Source organism: Mus caroli, chromosome 4 (assembly GCF_900094665.2).
Source record: "Mus caroli chromosome 4, CAROLI_EIJ_v1.1, whole genome shotgun sequence".
Classification (NCBI taxonomy): domain Eukaryota; kingdom Metazoa; phylum Chordata; class Mammalia; order Rodentia; family Muridae; genus Mus; species Mus caroli.
In genome coordinates this window covers 12837198-12845436 of record NC_034573.1, presented here as the reverse complement: position 1 = coordinate 12845436, position 8239 = coordinate 12837198, and positions in this window count along the sequence as shown.

Genomic DNA, 8239 nt, shown 5'->3' with positions numbered 1-8239 from the left:
TATTAAAAATTAAAAAAAAAGACTTCATTTTAAAATGTTACTAAACTACCTAAACTACAAAACTAATCTTTAGTTTTCTGTATATATAATCTAAATATAGCTGTAAAATACATCCTAATCTGTTTAAAATTTGTTTCTAGTACTTAGTGCTGTTATTCAAAAATGTCACATACCTAAAATAACATTTCTGACAATTTAAATGTATTTATTGATTATAATATTTATCTTAAAAATAAGCATTTAAAAATATCTCTGTGTATATTTTTATAGGAGCATAGGACATTCTTTATGCTAACAACCTAAACAATATTGTAAGAAACTCAAAGATAATTTATTTATTTAAATGTTAAAAGTTATTTTAGAATATGCATTTTTTAACCTATCTATATTTGAAGCATTCTATATTAAGGGCATATATTACATTACTTAGATCTGCTCAGTGAATTGTCAAGATGCATCTAAGGAATCACATGCCAGTGTGTGTGTGTGTGTGTGTGTGTGTGTGTGAGAGAGAGAGAGAGAGAGACTATATACATTTCTTTTTATATATTACGATCTTTGCACATGACTATCACAGATCTATAATAAGGAGATTTCTAAATTTCTAAGATTCATTTCAAATTGGTATCAATTCTTGTGCATATACACCACACACCTTTGTCTTTCCTGGTTATACTAGTGAAGCTTTGAGTCAGTTATGAGAAAACTGTGGGTCCAACCTCTGTGCTTTTCTTTAAAGTTGCCATGTGCTCATGAAATCTGCCATTGACAATTTTCTAAATTGAAAGATTGCCAGAGGAAAAATCCCAATATGTCCAAAATAAGAAAAAAGTGTAAAAAGATAATCTAAACATATATCTAGCCCTCAAATTATATTGCCATTATTCTTTCAATGTTGCTTCCACTCAAATCTGATAAAACCACGGGGAAATACAAAAGCTAAATGATACCAATGGCTTCCTTTTTTAAAGATGTCTCAGTGTTTCTCATTCTTAGTCTTCTCAAACTTCTTTTTGTTTTTACACCTACTGCCTTTGAACTGCAGAATAATTTCTACAAAAATTTGTGTTTATGGAATCTTGATTTTAATTGTAGCTCATTCTATAGTCACTATTAACAGTTTCTGTATAATATATAGTGCTATATATATTCATTTAGAAAAATGTACATATTCATAACATGTATTTGCTTTTTTGCTCTGATAAAATATATTATTTTCTGAGTCTTCCTGAAAAATATCTTAGCTAGATTTATTTATTTTATGTATATGTATTTTCCTTACATATATCTATAATCTATGTACATATTGATGGCAAAGGAGGTTAGAAGAAAGGCTCAGATACCTTAGCAATAAAGATCAAGATGGCTATGAGGCACTATGTGGGTTATGGGTATCCAACTTGGATCTTCAGCAAAATCAATATATGCTCTTAACAACTGAGTCATCTCTGCAGTCTCCTTTCTGGATTTTTTATGTGTCATTTAAGTGTGTAGAATTTTTCCAAATATTTTATTATTACTGACTTGTTGGTTATGGATTTTTTGCCTTTGTTTATAATTGAAATATTTTAATGGAACTTCATTATGAAGTTATTTTTGATAGGTATAGTAATCTGAGTGTAATAATTATTGTTTCTTGAGCCTAGAAAACTGTTTTTAACATTTTTATGTTAAAAATATGATATTACTTTAAAGGAACTTTCACTTTACAAATGATTTTATGTATGATGCTTCTCTCTTATATGTTTCAATATTATTATTTTTACATATAAATTTCACAATAATATAACATATGAATGTCATTTTCACTCTTCAAACCAGAATAAGAGGACTTGAAATGGACTTTCACATAGATATCTACTCACAATATCTCTATGTTATTTCATATTTGAACTTTACTAATAATTGCTCCATTCACTGATTCAGTGTTTTTTGGAAGAAAGGGGACACTGGGTGCTTACTCAATGATCTCTATAATTAAAACTCCCCAACTTACTTTAGATTAAAAACAATGTTACATAATTTTTTTTATTTTAACAATTAATTTATTCATTAACTTTGCATTCCAATCACATTTTCTCCTCTCTCCTCTCCTTCCAGTCCTTCCTCATCTCCATTCTCCCCTCCATCCAGTCCATCCATTCTAGTACGCCAGTAGGATTTGATGAGGCAGAGGCAAGCAGATCATCAGGTAGGGGCTAACCTAAGCTCCACTCAGCTATCAAATCTTAACATTAGTCTTGTGGAATGCATTGTACAATGTGCTAAAATGCATTTAGTTTCTTTGAACATAAATTAACTAATTGTATTATATGTCCTATTAATATATACATCAATAGAGTTTATAATTTAAGGGTTATTAATCCTAAGGTTGAGTTGTAGTGTGTGGTGCTAAATGAGTCCATGCCATCAATATATAAGGATAATATTACAGAAAGAGTTACCTGTTTTACACACTGCACATGTTGCTTTGAGTATAAGGAAATTGTGTGTAGGAACTATTATGTAGTAAATTTTTTAGAAGAATTATTGCATCATTTAGCAAATAAAGATTTAACATTTCTCTTGAGTTGGTAAGGCAAAACTCAAAAATTTCATGTACATTTCACATGACAAGTAGAAGACACTACTTGGAGGTGTCAGACAGAAAGCACTGTGCTCATAGTTATGCAAGTGCCAAAGAAAAAAGGGATGCATGTCTGTGAATTAAGATGAGCTGCCAGGAGCAAATTAGTTTTGAAGAAAAATGTGAACCACAAACCTGCTTAGGTTCTATTTAAAGAGACCACTTGATAAAACATGCAAAAGTCATTAAATATGAAGAAGGTTTTTCAGCCTTTTTGAGATATTCTAAAATTTTGAGATATTCTACTTATTTCTCTGTGGTTCTTGTCAATTATCATACTTTTCTCAAAGACAGTTTGACAGGCCATGAAATGTCATGACAGAACATTATTCTCGGAAATGATGGTATCATTGAAGATGGCAAATGACAGACCATGTGAAATTTCAAGGATACTACTGTGGGTACGTAAAATTCACTATCAGTAAACACAAAGCACACAGAGAAGGAAAGAGAGAGGGGGAGAGTGAGAAAGAGAGACAGAGACAGACAGACAGAATCATGCAAATGCACACACACACACCCCACACATACTTGACTTATCACTTCACAGTCTATCAGTAATGTTAGGATTTCAAATATTAAACTAAATCACTCTTTATTGCTATTAGTGTTTATAAAAACAATAGAGCTATGTTTAAGTGTAAGAAGATATATTAAGTTATAATTATTTACTTTATGATTTCTAGAAACTATGTAATTATATTGAATAATATTTATATTTTCTTGACAAATACTTATAGATTTGACTTAATCAGAGCTTTTAGAATATAAAATTTTCTTTTTTCTTGTCTGGATATTTGTCTATATACTGTAAACATATATATATATATATATATATATATATATAGAGAGAGAGAGAGAGAGAGAGAGGTTTGTGTGTGTGTGTATTCATATATACAAAACACACATACTTAGAGAGAGAAAAACTTAGTACATATACTTGATAAATGTTTTCCTGAAATTCATAGTTGATTAGAGAGTAGTTTTAATTGAATGTTCAAAGAGGATTTCAAAGTTTTACTTTATTTTTATTTACATGTTCATGGGTTTATCTATCTGTGAGTAGGCACACTCAGATGCTCACAGAACTCAGAAGCAGCCACTAGGTTGCCCGGGGCTAAAGTTAGAGGAACAGGTGAGTCACTTCATATAGGAGCTCAAAACTGACAAGGGTTTTCTGGAAGAGCAACAATCCCCCTTAACTGATGACTCATTTCAACAGCTTTCACCACAAATAAGTTTAACTTTCAGTTACATTTTAATACGAAGGAAAACCATATTTTAAACCTAACTACACAAAAATCTCCTAACGTGTCTTGAGTTAATATTTATTGGTGTTCACTAATATTAAGAAGAAAAACTGCTGTGAATACTCTTAAAGATATATATGTAGGCACATGTAAATGTTCATGACAAATAGTAAAAGACCTGGAAATACTTTAAATATAGTGTAGCTGTTTTATTAAGTGTTGATACAAGTTTTATGAAATACCATGCTTAAAAATTCAGTGCTTTAAATTTAATCATTCTTTCCATGAATTGCAATTAACATGAAATCTTATTCACAGGCCATTACCTGAATCTATTTATCATGTCAACTTTCTTTGATGTGTGTGTATATATATATATATATATATATATATATATATATATATACATCCTTTTATAAAAAGTAAAATCCAATTCTTTATGAAGGAATGGAAACGTAGGGTCAAGTAAGGTTTTTGTGAGAGGAGTTTTAGCCAAGTTATTATTAAAACTTCATAATTTGCCAAATTTTTACTTTAATATTGGCTTCAGATAGAGAAAATATGCACATGAGATGTGCCAGTTACTTCTAAGATTTGTTTAGGAATTGCCCCCACTAAGGGAAACCTGAAACAACTGCAATGTCTGGCTAATAGAAAATTTGAAAAGTCTATACAAAGCAATGTTAAGATGTATGTCATTTATTATAACATAGAAGGCATTTTACAAAGAAATATTTTCCCTTCTTCCAGATCCTTCCATTGCAATTGGCTGCAAGCCCTAAAAGACCTGTCAGGGAACATCATGCTAATGAATGGAGCCTGGAAACATATACATAGAGAATTGTGCAGTGCTGTATTATAGGATGTCTTGCAGAGTCAGCAATGTGTTACAAGTTGAAGATCTTGTCATTACTTTGGCAGTGTTTTGTCCGAGGATATACTTATCAGCTGAGAACTGCCATGCCTTGTATTAAAATCCCAGAAATGTTAATACAAAGAGCATCTCAAGCATGCTTACATTTTGATGGAAAATTGTACCGCAATGTCATTTACAAACGCCAGAATATTAAAAGATCAGAATATTAGTACCAAGAAGATTGGGTGAAGATTATAGATATAAGATAATTCACATTTTCTTCAGAGTTAACTTCCCCTATAGATTCCCAACATCATCAATAGTCAGTATCGCTATATAGTCAAGTTAATACCATTAATTTTAATTCTACCAAGCCTGGCATTTAGTTTATATTTTCCTCTTATAAAATCCATTGATAACTTCTTATATAGATTTACTGCAGATAACTATCTTCTTTATAGTCTGAAAAATATAGCAAATTGTAACATCATGCCATAAAACATAATTCACCTTTACAGTCATACAGCAAAACCCTCATTCCTTTATTATCTCAAGCCCATGCTTTTACCTGTAGCAGCAGCTGTAGAAGAGCTAAGAGTAGATGTTCCTCCAAGTACAGTGAAGGATTGCCTCAGTATTCCACCAGTGCCCAGGAGATTGACAGGTCATCCAGGAACACATCTCAGATTCTTTCTAACTTTGCAAATACCTCTGTAAAATGGTTTTTGGGAAACCTAAGGTCTCATGAGATATTATTTAACTAAAAAGCGCAATGTTGTCATTTTGCTAGGTTCATATCTTCCTGAAAGTTTACTACTTATGATACTTCAGAGTGGGCCACAATCTCCTCCTTTCCAATATAGCAAACTCCTCTCCTGTCATCCTTCCTATTCTCCAGCAAGAAATTGGTATAATATTCCCATCTGCAGCTAAGCACCATCCTTTCATACCTCCTCTCTCTTATATATACACCTGCTCCATCATTGCAGGCATGGGTGGCTTTGTTTTCAATTAACACAAGATATGAAACATGAATGTGGCACATTTGTCCCATAGGTGGACACTTATCATGTTTAAACAGACTGAGATCTCAGTCTAATATTCTGCAAATAAAAGGACTGGTTGATATAAATCCCTCTGCATGGTAAGCATATTGTCTGGAGCAACATTTAATCTTTAACAAATATAAATAAGTCGAAAATACTATATTGGCCACACATTACCTGCTTTGTTTGTGAGGTATGATTCAGATCCTGTATGTTATCACCAGGAGCTTCTAAGAAATCACCAGCAAATATTCTTATGCCCAAACCTTAAAAATGTGATCCATATTTCCATTAAAAATTAAAATTTTCTTCAAACTCATTGTGTGGCAAAATAAATGAAACCCAGAGGAAAATGGTATCTAGGTATGTTATCATGAGTATATAAATTTAATATAGTACTGGTATGTGCTTATTCACACAGTCAGTGAACAAGAGATTTTTGCTTGTTGCACCATTTGTATTAATAGCATATTGCTTCTCTAAAGTGCATTTTGTGATAACAGCATGAAATGCATTTCATTAAGTTAAAGTGTTCTGGCTTTAATGTAATGGCTGATGGCATCTCTAATTTGAGAGGCCTACGAGGTAGTTTTATGGGGGCATTTTCCTAACAACCAAAAGAGAACTGTAGACTGTCTGTGGGATATTGTTTCTCCTCAGGCAAAAATTTATTCCTTTAGCCAAAGACTCTTTATAAACGATAGTAATATTAAGCAAAGTATTGTGCCCTTGACACTTTTCCCAGAAAACAACTTTATTTTGTCTCTAATTTTACAAAAACATTTTCCAAAATTTTAGTTCTAGGTATCTTAATAATGAAGTAGAGGATTCTGAAAACAAATTTGCTCCAGATGATATTTTGTGTAAATTAAGCAGATACCTGTATTTTAAAAGAACATAGACATTTTTATATTTTTCACAATTATAAGAATGAAGTAAATGAGCTTTATAATGCATTTATCCATAGTTCTCCTAAGATTAAAACAAGTCATCATAACCAATATTCTCTGTGAGTAACAATTTCAAATTTTTGTAGTAGACAGAGTAGGTATACAATGCAGGATCACAGGCTCAGGTCAGATGTTCAGGAAGGTTTGGGATAGTGATGCTGATGGCCCAAAGCATTAGTGGCTTTCTACCCAGTCCAGGTTCTGTTGCTCTGAGAAGTCTCTAAAGATTAAGATTTTACTTCTATAACTGCCATCTTCAATGTGATAGTTTTTCTGCTATAATTTTATTTTATAATACTATCATATTACATCTCAGAAGCATGCTCTTTTCTAGTGAAAGACAGAAAGGAAATGAATCCAGATGGGAGGGAAAACGGAGAGGAACTTGGAAGATTAGAGGGAGGTAAAATCATAAGCAAGGTGTATTATGTGAAAAATGAATCCATTTCAATAAATAAAACCCAAACTGAATAATAGTGACTTGTATTTGCAATTTGTTTTAAGGAATAATGAGCTCCATAACTACTTAGTTTTCTGTTTCAATACAAGTAAAAAGAAACAAACAAAACTATATAATTGATTGAATATTACATTTCTTTTTGATAGAAAATAGAAAAGCTATGTCATTGAATTTTGGAAAATATTTTGAGCAACAATTATTTGTGAGCATTTAATATATACCATTGCATTATTAAACAAACTTTTCCAATAGATCATTGTTCAGAATGGAATATATTTTTCATTGTTTTTATCCTTCAATTCTTTCTCTTTAAGCCTCCTTTCTTCTTCCTCTCCTCCCTGGCTACACTTCTCTCCTCACACAAAATCTCCAGGAACCTGAATGCTGGGCCATAACACTAGAGTCTCATCTGTCTGTTGACCAGGAAGCATATAGGAAAAACTGAACTATTCTCTCTCAGTCTAACTTTGAAAACCAAAAATTAGAGATGATTGGTCTCTGGTATTTTTTTATATCTATATAAAACTATCCAAATGTCCTAGTAGACTGTGCAAAGATTGTAAACAAGCAAGTTAAGGGCGACATTCTGGCCAAGAGGAGCAATGTGTGGATTGAGCACATTAAGCACTCAAAGCACAGAGACAGCTTCCTGAAGTGGGTGAAGGAGAATGGCCAGAAGAAAAAGGAAGCCAAAGAGAAGGGCACCTGGGTTCAGCTGAAGTGCCAGACTGTGCCACCCAGAGAAGCACACTTTTTGAGGACTAATGGAAAAAATCTTGAGTTGTTGGAGCCCATTTCATATGAATTCATGGCCTAATGTACAAAAAGAAATAAAGTACCATGATTAATGCAAAAAATTATGTATATATCATATACATATAAAATTACAGAGATGTATTTAATTATAACAGTTTCTATTATGGAATCCTTTATACTTAAAATGTGTATACAATTACAGATATACTTGTTTTTCATCAATGAAAGAACATTTGTTGTGCATACATACAAGAGAGTAAGTACAGAATATATAGTAATATATATATATATACAC